This window comes from Brachyistius frenatus, unplaced genomic scaffold (genome assembly GCF_029030835.1).
Source record: "Brachyistius frenatus isolate BFR_SWC_R1_liver_20210118 unplaced genomic scaffold, ASM2903083v1 Contig_12, whole genome shotgun sequence".
In the NCBI taxonomy this organism is placed as follows: domain Eukaryota; kingdom Metazoa; phylum Chordata; class Actinopteri; family Embiotocidae; genus Brachyistius; species Brachyistius frenatus.
In genome coordinates, this window is record NW_027210611.1 from 2,369,892 (window position 1) to 2,384,096 (window position 14,205).

At 41.2% G+C, this 14,205-nt stretch overlaps 1 protein-coding gene across 1 annotated transcript in view; it reads left to right on the top strand.

Annotated features, from left to right (window-relative positions):
* agap3 (ArfGAP with GTPase domain, ankyrin repeat and PH domain 3) overlaps window positions 1-14,205 on the top strand; it is a 112,758-nt gene that overhangs the window by 24,419 nt on the left and 74,134 nt on the right. The gene's annotated exons all lie outside the window — the stretch shown is intronic.

The window sequence follows — 14,205 nt, forward strand, 5'->3', positions numbered from 1 at the left end:
TGTGTGTGTGTGTGTGTGTGTGTGTGTGTGTGTGTGTGTGTGTGTGTGTGTGTGTGTGTGTGTGTGTGTGTGTGTGTGTGTGTGTGTGTGTGTGTGTGTCTTTGTGGATGCATGTTTGTGGCTGTGTGCATGTGCTTCATAGTGAGTTTGCCTGTGTGTCACGCCCCCTTTGACAGGCGCAATGGCATTGATGAATGCAACTGCAGCTGGGCCGAACTGAACGTTACTTGCCTTTTGTTTTTTAATCTGCCACAAAACCAAACAACAGATAGAAATGTTTCACCCATCTGGGTGTGGAGTCAAGGCTGCCGTGGCTAGTTGGGTGATGGGTGACTGTGCAAACATCACTGCAGAGTGGATTAATGTGTGAATGGTTCCATGAAATACCGAATACTACTTAATATTTAACACTGTTTTAATGTGATTCATAGATTTCAGCAGTCTGAATGCTCTTTAATATAAAATAGTTGAACTTTGAATGATGCTAGCCACCGAAGCTCACTTATCAAATGTGTAAGTTTATGTAAAAGCTTTACTGTCTGCAATAGATTCTTGGTTTTAGTCTTTTTATTTCCATTACTTAACAAATAAGTTATCCTGCTCTTGTTATGTAACTGCACTTATGCAAAGAGCAGATTTCCCTTCCTTAGTTGTTGTTGTTTGATAATTGATTTAATCATGACTTTGTCTTTGTTTCACTTCAGCTTCAGTTTTACACGTATGAATCGCTTTGATGGAAACAGCACATAGTAATTAGAATCTAAATTATACTCATCCGTCTGAGCTATTTGCAGATGATCTCTATCAATTTTTTCACTGCTCATGGCCTACTTTGTGAAGACTGGCAATGTTTATAGTTCATTTAATCTCAAGACTGATACAGAGCAGTTTCTGAGTGTCTGTTTCCCAACGCTTCCAGGTCAGATTACTTTTATTTGGCATCTGGAGGGTTAAACTTTGAGCACCAGGTCTGCTTACAGAAAGAGACAGGCAGATGTGGAAATAAAACCATGAATGAATGGATGAATGAAAAATGAACTGTTGTGCAAGTAAAATGTAAAACAGAATTCGTCTTCACACTTAAACAGGCGCGAGGGCTTTGAGGTTGCCTAGGCAACTGGTTGCCTGTGCGATGGATGGGTAAGTGGGCGTGGAGTCAACAGGGGTTTGTGGGCCGGTGAGAGCGGAGGCAGGCGACTGGCACACAGCACACGCCGCATGGGGGCTTAACGCTGATGATCTGACAGTGGTGTTGACCCTCGTCCATCTGCTGGGAAACGAGGGGGGGTCACAACAACGTGACATGTTGGAGGTCCACAAACCGTTGTCTTTGTACCATGCCGCAGCTGGAAGCTGACAGCTGTTTGTGAAAACATCACAGGCAGAGAACCCTTTTTCAACCTCTTGATTTTTAGATTACAGTCTTTTGTGGATGCAGTGATCAGACGGTCATTTGCTGCGTGGCTGTTGACATCAGACTTGTTGGTTGTGTTCTGAGAGGTGGAAGTGCCCTACAAAATAAAACTATTATGTCCAATGAATTGTAAAAAATAATAGTCAACTGCTGGCCTTCAAATCATTGGTATCTTCAGAATCAATACCTTTGCGAATTACTTTTTAATAATTATTAATCAATTTGTCTATAAAATGACAGAATATTGGAACGAAAAAAAACTTATGAATTCTAGTATTAAAATTGCTGTTATAGAATAAAATCCCAAAACATTCAGATATGACAAAGAAAAGCATTGTATCATCATGTTTGACTTGAAATTACAGCTTTAAAAAAAACAATTAATTAATGAATTGTTCAATGTTGTTAATAGTTTTAGATGACTGTCCGGATCAACAAGGAAAAGTGTGACTCTCCACACTGGAGAAGGTTCAACCAGCAAATTTGCTGCACTGCTGCCTGCAAAATGATCATTCAGTTTTGAAAATAATCATTAATACTTAGGTTTGAAAGGTTTTACCACTATGCTTGTAATGAAGCAAAATTGTCTTTCCGATGCTTCGGTTCACACTTTATCACTCTGACGCACACCAAGAAGTGCTAAGCGCTCTGAATCCTATGAAAACCACTTTACAGAAAACACATAGCCTCCTATTAAAGGTCAAGGATCTTGTGGTTTTCACATTAGTATGTACTCGAACCCCAGTAAAGACTCTGCTGACTGCACTCTGCCGTCTGTTCAGAAAAAAGAAACCCATAGCTAGAAGACAGGTAGTGGATTAAGATGAAAACAGCAGCAATTTCCAAAGGTACACTTATTATTGCAGTGCATGAATAATGTTTGTTTTGCAGTAAGAGCCTCATTAGCATTCCCTCTGCGTACCTTTTGATCTTGTGTGTAAATATGTTGGGCTTACGGGGACGTCGGCTGCCATTTCCCCTCAATCATACAGCCACCCAGTTCATTTGCATTGAGTAGCTTCTCTTTAATAGCTAATTATTCACATAAATCGCTACCCTCCCCGCTGCAGTTTCTCCCCTCAGGCAGTCACCTCAGCCATTTTGTTCTTACTTTGAGTGAGAGGCCGATCAACAGCGAGAGATTCCACTGAGAATGCGGAGTGCGTGGGCCACTACCCCACTGATGAGCTTCTTATGTAATATCCGTCTTCCAACCTCTCAGTGCACACTGGTGGTGGATTGTCCACAGTGAGCACAGGCTGGCAGGTTTGTACTCTTGTGTGGACTCTTGTGTAACATATTCAATCCACGTATTTGTTGTTAAAATATTTGCACATACATTTTAAACGTGATTTGGAAAACATCTGAAATATCTTTTCAAACTTTTAACAAGATGCAGACAAAATGAGCAGGAAGTGCCTTTGGTTAGTTACCCTGAACATATTTATGTATTATCTGTCAGAGTTTATCTGTGACATTTTCTGCCTTCTCTGTGAGTGCAGGTAGTAAAAGGGGCCTAGACCTACCAATGTTTTTTTATGACTGTGTCTGCATTAATTTAGCATTTTTATACAGCAACAGTGACCCCCTGTGGTGAGACTCTGCCACCACACACACACCAGGAGAGAGAGTTTTTTGACCTTCTGATGAGAAACTCTTTATAGATTCAGCTGACGGAGGAAACAAGCAGGTACACTGCATGAAACTGAGGAGACGCACTGAAACAAACGGTGTTACCTGGAAGTGCCAGAGGGCGCAGAAAGAGAGGGTGTCTGCTGTGTTGTCGCCCGTACGTGGGCAGAGCTTATGTTGGGATTTAGATGAATCTTTTCTGTTTATTGTGTCAAGGCAGCGCTCCGTTGTTGGCTAAAGTCAGATTAGCCATTTGTTTACTCTCGCAGCTGTCCCTTCTACAGGGGCAGTGCACAGACGCTGTTGTGTTTTGGTTATTATCTCCGGATCTCACAGTCTATCTGGAGTATCTGAAAAAAATGGCCAGCATGTCAGAGTAATTCTGTTTTTGATACTTGACTGCCTGTATTTCTCATTTACTGCGTGGCTTTGGTTGAGTGAGCGGAGACAGTGACCTGTATGCTTAATTGGAGTTGTCCTTTTTCTCACACTGAAATCCTAAATCCTCCTCCGTGGTGGTGTTATTTCAGTCCCACTTTATGGAAAGTTTTGGACAGGAGTCTTTGCTTTAAATGACTGTGGTGTGACTTTGCCTCCAGCTACTCTGCGTTTGATGACACAGATGCTCAATGAGAAATTGGAAAGCACACTGGCACCAGCAGAGTGAAGAAATCAATTAAAACAACAGTACATGGTAACAAAGCCGAAACGTTCTCGTTGCTCCTCTGATGATTTCACAACAGCTTTGAAATGTGTGATGGTTTCCTCTGTTTATAAGGCATAAAATACGTTGGAATTTCTTACTGTCTGATGCGAACAACGCATAAAGGCACCTGGTGACATGACTTTTGAGTGAGTAAGTCCAGCCTTATGAATATCTTGGTGGATGGCTAGTTTCTCTCGGCCTTAGATCTATTGCAAAGCGAGTTATTGTTGGACCATTCGGAGATAAGGAGACACCAACAGGACCACAGCAGTTATTTACATGCAAAAAGGATCATTACCAGCTGTTTGCCTTCATCTTTTTTATTATTAGAATAGACTTTAAAATAGGCAGCAGAGTTTAGGGCCCTGCAGGAGGCCAGTACAACCTCACTTTGAATTATGCATTCTCCATGGTGTTTGTTTCGTACCGAATATGCACGTGTCATGAGTTTTTCGCTGTGTGCTTTCAAAGCGGGTCTACTTAGCACTGAGAAAGTGAAAGCCACAGCACAAATCACACTGAATCCCAAGAGCAGCTGCTTATCTGTCAAGTATCTCACTCGCAAACATGTATTTACCTCCTTAGACAGTTTACACAGGATGATAATTTGCCATTTGAGTAGCAGGAAATTACCACAGAGATTGACACCACATACAATCTCTTGTTTAAATATTTTCCGTGTCATTGCTTATCCTGCCAAGTTCATCAACACAATATAGTTTTATGTCTTTCCAAGTTAAATGCGTTCTTTGAACAAAATAACTTTTGAAACTGCAGTGGACTGTGCATGACTGATTCACGAGTGTATTCATATCTGCCAGTTTGAACCCACAAGATCATCACTTGTGTAAGCATTATAATACAATCTGTTTTATTCTCTCTGAAAGTAATCATTCATTTTGAATGTATCTTCGCTAGGCTCTGTCTTCCTGCACACGGTAGGTGAGATAATCACTGGACGTCAGAGTGAGATTGAAGCAGTGACGTCACCTGTCACCATGCATGTAGATGTTCATGGCGGGGAGGGTTGGGGGAGGGGGGGTTGGGTGATCATGACATATGCTGCAGTCAGACATTATCTAATAGAAACGTTGTATTGTTCTCCTTTACTTGCAATAATTCATATGAAAATATGCTGTTTCAGCTCATTTTCAATTCGAACGTTTGCAGTTTTATTGGCTTTTAGGGACTTTAAACATCTGTTTGATGCTGTTTAATGGTGCAGTCTATTAGTTAGTCTGCAGTGCTTCTGACTGCATACTAACACAAAGGAAGAACATCAAAGGATGTCAACTTGTTTGTTACACATTCCTTGGGAAGAACCTTTTTTTTTTTTTTTTTGCTGCCGCTTAAAATAATTTCAGTGAAGCACATTCAATTTTGATTATGTTTTCTTTCCTCTTACATCATTTCCCGAAACGTCCCAAATTCCAAGACTGCATGCTTTTTAGTTTGTCTGCGCTTTTCACAGGGATTAGCCTCAAAGGGAGAAAGAAACAATCTTTGTTCTTCTCTCTGAAGTTCTCTTTATTTTGTCACAGATTTTTTTCCTTTTATGCACACGCTAAAGGCTTGTCCATTAATACATTTGATACAACTTAACTATGGCTGCATGATCAATCATGTTAAAAACATGACATATATGCATTCTCATTTCTAAATCCCAACTATTCTGCTGCATTTTCATTCTGGATGCATCTGGATGAACAGCATCAAAACAAACGCTCCTGCTTTTTCCCCTCAACAATCTGACGTTACACCTCGTGATGCAGAGCAGCACAAACTGTCAGAATGGAAAATAAACCCAGTGAGAGACACCAGTGAAAAGGAAACGCACAGAGAAATATTTGTTCAAAGGTTTTGTTTCATAAGAGAAGATAAGAGACTGAAGTTGATTGTTTTTATGTTCAGTGTCAGATTCATGAAGCCGCTGCATTTAAACTAGAAACAAGAACGTTCTTTTTTCCCTGTTGTCCAAAGTTAATATGCCAGTTTCATCAAGTACCATCATTAAACATTTATATTGGGGGGGAAAAAAAATCCTGAGCGAGAGTCGTGATCTCAATTCTAAGGAAGAAAATGGTGACTCATTTTATCCAGAAGTGTGCAGCCCTAAATTGAACTGATGCATTTAAGTTTCGTCACACAAGATTGTTGGCCTCAAACGGTAGTTCACAACCTGTTGGTCTGGAGGACAACAAGCAGTTGTAGGAAGAATCTGAGGGCCTGAGAGATGATTAACAAAGTGGGGGGAAATAAAACCTCTTGTTGAACTGGTCACAGCTGTTCGACAGCAGCTGGTCACAACAAGGGTTCAGATGTAAACATGGCTTCTTTTTAAGACGCCACAAGCCAAAATGATTGAAAACAAGTCCCCTAAAAGATAAGATTTAAGATTATTTTTGTGTTGGGTGACATTCAGCCAGAATATGATGGAGACACTGGATATCATTCTTGTTTAACGAACACTCCATTTTTGACTGTTTCTGACGACTAACTTGGTTTTGGTATTCTCATTCATAAACTTCTTTATCGGCTCTTTTAATGTTACCAGCCCTGAGTTTCACTACACCAATGAGGCTTGGGTTGTAGTAAAGGGAGCCTGAGGTCGAATTAATGCCGTCCGTCCTGCAGCTGTCACTAATATGAGGCGCAAAACTGACACTGCGGCTGTGCTGATCTCATTGGCATGCAGCAGCAGCAGCAGCCAGGCAGCCAGTTCAGACTCAATACAGACAAAGGGCCTGTCAGTCAGAAATAACAGCAAGCTACACGTGCCTTTACCTTCTGATCCCCAAACACTGACCTTGACTTCCAACTGTTTAAACCACCGCCTCCTCACTGGAGGTAAAAGTGGGAGGGAGGCTCGGGATCCCGGTTATTTTTTTCCACCATGCAATATCTTTCCAGCGTCAGCCCTGAAACTGGAGCGCTATAACACCTTTCAGCAGGTTTTTTCCCTCCACAAGCCCTCACCTGTCTCTTCCTGCCAGGAGCCCAGAAATAGTGCACTGCAGCAGTGTGCTTTTCCAAAGGGGTGGGCAGCCATGTGACCTCCAGAAACAATAGTACCTATGGAGATGCCTGAGTAAAAATAGCAGAGCCGTCATCTACTCCGAGTACTGTAGATAGGGCAGTGTGGGGGGGCTTCCCCTGAATTTCATTAATCTTGGAGTGTCTGCAGTTATTTATCACGCAGGATTACATAACAGCAGAATCATATTAAAGAATCGCATCTCCCCAGAAGGTGTGGGTGCAGATGAAGCTGGGCGGTTTTTAAAGTGGAAGGTATTCGTAATGGTCTAGTTAAAGAACAGGTCTCCCTTCTCCAGGGGATGCTGCTGATGCAGTGCTCAGCAAGCACGGGGAGGGTGGAGGGTTGTGGGCGGATAGGAATGAGTTAAGGGTGAAGAGACGCAAAAGGAGAGAGAGAGAGGAGAGAGAGGAGGAAGAGGAAGAAGAGAAGGAGGAGGAGAACCAAAAGGAGATCGCATAGTTGTGTCATTTCTGCTGCTAAGGATTCTTTTCCAGTTGCCCAAACCTACATTCTCCACTCATTAAGCTGCTTATTTTACTTTGGAGCACACAAGGGAGGATACGAGGTGCGTGACGAGTGTGTTTGTGTGTTTGTGTGTGCGCATCATATTCAAACACATTAAACCTCTGTGGCAGGGGAAAAAAAAAAATCAATTGCTGAAAAGTTACCATGGATCAGAGGTGTAGGAGGTTATGACACTTCAAATCTAAGCGAGGCCCTAATGTTGAATAATAATGTACACCGTACATGCTCTGCATACAAGGCACTTTTCATTAAATGCGTTTGAGAGGCCTCTGGTAAATTAAATATATAAACAGGGGCACATCAGCATCTCAAGTGCTGCATATTTCACTCGTAATCATTAAATGCCCATTTATTGCAATTTAGATGCAATTTTTGTTGCTTCCAATAATTTGTTTCAGGTGGAAAGGTGCCAAAATGCTCTGCAAAGTGCTCGGTTATTGAAATTAGCGCAGCCAAAGCCAAGCATCAGTGGCCTTCTGGCTGTGTGATTCGCAGAAATTGGAGAGATGACGACCACATCGTTCCCATTGATGCATGCTTTAAGGTCTTAACTGAACTTTTTGTATGGCAGCTGCCTGCTTGGACATTCTCCAGAGCTGCAGAAGTTGTTTTTTTTAATGAATCTCTTTGGTGCAGCAGATAGTGTATGTGCCTCTATTAAACTGAGTAGATACTGACACTTCCAGATGGGAGAAGTCCCTCTCGACTAATAAAGATGGCTGGTCAGCATTTCAAAGAATTCAATGTAAATCTGAAAAGCTGAGTTGATCTTTTGTGGTTGCTCCCTTAAAGAAAAAGTGAGATGGATATCAATTAATATAAATTCCAAGTACATTTAATATTTTCGCTTCAGGTTGAATACGCAACACTTGTCTCTTCCCATCATGATATCTCATACGAGCTTTTTGCTCCTCGTGTTTTATTAAAGTAACAAAATGGCTCTATTCAGATCTTCTGTACTTTCTGTTTTGCTGATTTTGAGTGATTTAAAAAGTGTCTTTATTTTGTTTAATTTTTTTTGAGGGAGGATCTGATAGCCTTAATAGTTCTTTTCATTTTTTTGTACATGATTTTGTTCCATGGAGTTAGTGTTAAAACCTGACAAAGACTCTGCAGTAAACTATCAGATGGAGGCACAGAAACTGTGTGTTCAGCACGCTGCGGTGCCCTGCGGAGAATCGGCTCTTCTGATCAGCAGTTTTGATCTCCTCACATTTGAATTTAAAGTTGACGAAAAGGAAAGAAGTGACAACGATGAGCTCGCGTATTACCATTGTGTGCATGTTAAGCTTTTTTTTGTGCTTGTTTTTCCCAGTTAGTCCTCTTTTCTGCTGCCGTTTTCAGACTCGGTTTAAAAAAATGCCCTCCAGCAGGCCTCGTCTCTCGAAAGCCAAAGATCCTAGTTGTGTGTTGTTACTCCGTGTCTCCATGTCCGGTTTAATCAGTCCATCTTGACCTGCTGCTCATGCCCACATCGTACGTGGACTGAAGCAAAGACGATGATGAAATGCTTCCGCCTCCAATGCACCTGGCAGGGACAGGATGATGTGTCATTATGTTAAGGGCACCTAAAAATGTCACAATTAGCGTGCAATGTAACAGCTCCATATGGAGTTTGACAAATGGAGCTGTCACAAAACTTTACTAATTAGGATACAGATGTTTGCGCCGGCCTCTCCAGCCTCGAAGTCTCTGCCATTCAGCCACTGCAGATGGCGACTGAGCTGGAACTAAGCATTCGGTGTCTGGCTGTCTGACTGAGGACATGTTATCATCCAGAATACTGATGGCCTGTCATTTATGATAGAAGTGCACTACGTTTACTATAAATGATTTTCAGGTTATTCAATTTCACGCTAAAGCCACACTTTTGAAGGCTTGTAGGGATGTCAGGCCTGTGCAAGCTGCAGGGGGGAATCTTTATCTGCCCGTGTGGAGTTTTTGTTCTTAAGATCGTATAAGTGAAGGTTTTTTGAGAAATATATCAGTTTGTTTAGCTTATTTACATGTCTCTGATGCATGTTAGCAACCATGTTAAAATGTGCTCATCCTGTTGAGCAGCATTTGACATAACCTGCTGAAGCGTGGATTAATTGTCAGTCACCTGTGGAACTGAGCCTCCCAGAGATTTTTCACAGGCAGAAGATTTGAAAATTCTCATCAGCCACAGATATGCTAGTTAAATTAACATACCAACAATTAATCCCACATTGAATACACAATCTATGGTGCGTCACGGTCCTGGAGCCATTATCTGTTGAAAACTCATTGCATAACTCTTTGCAGTAAGCCCACAGCAGGGACACTAAATCCCTTCACACAGCGCTTTTTAGTTTGTAAACCTGGGGTTCATGACCTGTATCAGCTTGGCAGAAACAAATAAATACTCCTGTTAGATCAGGCAACAGCTGCTCTACAGGTTTTCATGTTATTAGCGCTGACTGATGGGCAGTCGTAGGAATGATGATATTCCTCTCCACTACTTTGTAAAAATGGTGTTGTCAGCTTCGTAGAAAAGCTCCCAGTTTATTGTCTCAGCATGCATGGGCGGCAGAAATGGAGACAAAAGGCGTGGGAAATTACATGGGAGCGTGTGCCCAAATGTGGCGCTATTCTTGGCCCTCTTTTTGGAGCAGCACGGAAAGAAAAACCTTGAAAGGAGTGAAAAGGAGAAGACTGAACAGAATCAAAACAATACACTGTAGATTTATCTTCTATAGAGATGCAGCAGAGAGAAGCGCAGCATGCTTGTGGTTTTTGCACACAAAAAAACACCATGAGAATTGATTTGTAATGGCCAATGTTATTACTAGCATCTCAAGAAGAGTCGAAAAGATTGTATAAAAATCGGAACTAAAGTTAGCTCAGTGGTTGAGATTACTTCACGGTGTCATCTCAAGATGACATCCATTTGTGGTCGACTGATGCTGTGATTGGCTGTTCCATTTATTTTAACAACGGCAGGGTTGTTACAACAGGATGGTGATGAGATACCAGACTGCAGCTGAAGGCCAGATGGTGCATGACAAACTGTGTTTCTGTTAAACAAAGGAACTTGGAGGTTCATCCAGGTCCTGTGATTGCTTGAAGGCTACAAATCTCTGAAGTTAGCAAAGTATGTCGTCTTCCGACTACTAATTGTTGAAGACTCTTCTCCTGAAGGATACCAAAGTCTAATTAAATGGATTTATTTCTGTTTAAATTGCTTCTTGGCAACTGTGTCCTACCTCTGACTGATAATTAACAGTATTTTGATGCTTCACAGAAATGTCAACAAATTATAGCTGTTGGTGATCATCATTCCAGCTAGATTGATCCACTGGAATTAATCATTCCTCTTCCCTGAAGCAGGACGGTGTCTTTATGTAATAATACCCCAAAATAACACCGATATTACTACTACTACTCCTACCTTACAATAACGATTACAGAATGCAAAACCACATCGAAGCTATTGCATAAAAGTGAGTTTGAAGGCAAGTTTTATAAGATGACACCAGAAGCAAGCGGGGGTTTGCACACTAATGTGTAGAGGAGGAGGAGGACTGGGAGCCACCATCCCACACAAGCCTGCCTGTAAAAACTGTGCATCTCTCTGCAGCTTCCTCCTACATTCTCTCCATGGTCATTTTGTCATCTTCTACAAACCATCCTGTTGCCTACGTGTTTCCCTGCCCATTCCCAGTTATTGAAATTCCGACTGACCTTTTCTGTGTTCAGCTGCTCCATTCGCTCCGGGCAAGTCTGCAAACCTCACCCACAGTTTAATGCGCCTTTGAATTTCTTTGACGCATCATAGTAATGTATTGGCTGGCAGGGTGGTTGTGATGGTTGCATGAAGGAAAAGTCAAAAAGTCAAGTCTCCCGCCTATTCATCCACCCATGCATGTGCATTACACTTGCAGGTAAACACACACACACACACACACACACACACACACACACACACACACACACACACACACACACACACACACACACACACACACACACACACACACAGATCCTCTGTACTTTATGTTTAGTATTATTTTCTGTCAAAGAGAAATAAGAAAATTAGTGAGCATCTTGGATGTCTTACATTTTAATCAGGGCACTTCAAGCTACTTGTACAGCTCAGGTTACACAACAAATACACACTCCATCTCCGCCTCTCCCCCATTAATTTTCTTACATTGTCCGTCCCTGTCTTTCTCTAACACGCGCTATACAAATGCACAAGCTCTCTCTCAAAACCTGAATTTTAGAGACAGAAGCGTCTGGAATTTTTTCACAGCCTCCCACAGACGTCCTCGAACCTATCATTTTCTCTGCAGTAGAGCAATGGTGACGTATGCTCGTCGCTAGTGCAGCTGAATTTTAAAAAGCTCTACACCCACGCTCAATACCACTACTGCAAGCATAATTATCATAAACTTTCCCGGCTGTCTGTAGCCCCTGTGTGTCTGCGTATGATTCTCCTGACTTATTCATTTGCAGACATTAATTCAGCGTCGATGCAGAGAGGGGAGGGCGAAAGGGGTCTGGTGAATTTATGTCTTCTTGAAAATTGGCAGGTCATTGCGTAATTACTTGTGCTGTGTAATCACCTGGGTGTGGGGGATTTCAAAAGCACTTGTTTGCATATTTTCACTGTGTGTGTTTTTGTGTGCACTGCACTGGATCATGAGTTCCTGCATGCACAGATCCACAGATTAGCTTTTATCGCATCCAAACTGTTTGTTTCCATTCTGTCTACGACTGATACTCACAGTGGCGTTTGGAATCAAATACTGCTGTACATGAATTTGGGGAGAAACACCTTATTTCAGTTTTCAGCTGTAACAAGCATTCCTTTGTATGTTTCTTTATCAAAATATTCTTCAGATGTTTCTTGATATGCCGACCTGTTTGTAGTTTTTTTAAATTTTTTTTAATTTTTTTGGGGGGGTGGGGGGGAGCCACAGCTAGTGCTAATTTTGCCACAGAGAGCTGAGTAGTTACACCCATGAAAACAGCAGTGTTCCAGAAAAACTCCCCGTTGACTGCTGACACTTGTTTACTGTGAGAATTTATTCACATGTTTCTTCCTTATAGATGAAGTGATATATTTTGTATGTCTGTTGTTTTGCCTGCAGTTAATTGCCACCGTGTCATAATCTGCCAGGGAATACCTGGGTGTTATGAAACTTCATTGTGATGTGATAAATTAAATAAACGTGGAATTGTAACCATGTATCGAAGAAACCTCCCCAATAACACCTCCACTTAAATTTGAAATTATTTTTCAGGCAGCTTAAATCATTCGTTCCTATCTTAATTTTTAAATGATTTTTGATTGAATGATTGATATTGTACATTTTAAAGTATTTGTTTTATGTTTTATTGTTACACTTCAGGTCTCTTGAGACATTTTCAATTTCAAATGGATCTTGCCTAATTTATTAAATACAAGTTTAAATGTATTTACATGATCATATAGGGAAGTATTATCAATTTATATGCTGATCATTTTCCATATTAATTGTTTACTGCAATGATTAAGTCCTTAAATTTGCTGGTCTTGTCCAACCACTACTTTACAAACTAAAATATTCCACCTGTTCTCACATAAAATAAAGTATAGTAGAAATGTTAAACTAGGATATTTTGCTTTTTGGGGCATTTTTTCTGAAAATCAAACCCAGACAATTAACATGTTTATCTGACGATCAACTAATCAATTCAAATAGAATGAACTTCATATGAGTAAATATATTCTTCTGGTTTCTGCATCTGTAATATTATATTGTGTGTGTATATATGTATATAGTAATATAACAATCACCACAGTCACCTCTTCAAATGCTTTAATGAGCGGTCACATCTGAAACTGTAACAACCATCTTTGTCACATTCAATCTCTGGTGCTGGTTAACACTGATTATATTTTAGCCTCTGGGATGTAAAATTAACATTTTAATGAGTGGTGCATATAGAGTGTATTTGTGCTCTGAGAATTGATTTGCTCTTCCTGTATTTACTTGGACTAAGTTTCAACAGTTTTCCTTCCTATACGTCCAAAAGGGGTACAAGTTGTGTGCAGTAGCAACCAGCCGACATCCAAAACATGGCATCAGGAGTCATTTGTTATGATTAGAGCCTGAAGCAGAATCTCGTGTAGGGTCGATTAACAATTCAGAGCTCATGTTTCTGGTGTGTGATGATGCTAATCACAGTTCCTGACTCTGTCCAGTGAGGTCAGACAACCCTTCAGTTTTTTTGGATCGATGTGAATAATTTCCTGTAGTTTCTCCACGTCGACATCCCCGAGCAGTACATTACATTCCCATGTTCAAACACGGCTATATTTAAAGTGTGACATGAAAAGTCATGAACATTTTTGTTCTCATTAAACCTTATGAGTCATTGTAGCAAGAGCTGACACTGATTTCTCATGCAGAGCTCTCACTTCTTAATAATACAGATGGCAAATGTATGTCGGTGCTTTCAGGAAGTAAATTAGCACCAGAGGTTTAGTCTTTGTGCGCAATACATGCTGGTTGCTCGGCAGGTGTGATTTGGGCTGCTGTTGTTTATGTGTAAATGAGGTCAGCAACACCTTTTTGACAAAATAAAAGGTGGAAATTCGGCAGCGTTCATCTCCAACCGACCTACCTGCCTAATACCGATCATCCCGAGTCATGGAGCCATCTTCATTCACTCCTTCTGCTGCCCTGTTTGGCCAGAGGAAGCAAACCATCCTCATGAACGAGGGTACATATGTGCATGGCTGTCTTCCTCATACTGACTCATGTTCTAATACTGACGGGGGGTTAGTAAGCTTTACTCGCGTCTTGGATGCATCATGCAATCTGCGAGACAACACCAGCGTTTGTCGCGCATCGTGTCTGCGTCCTTATATAAACACAG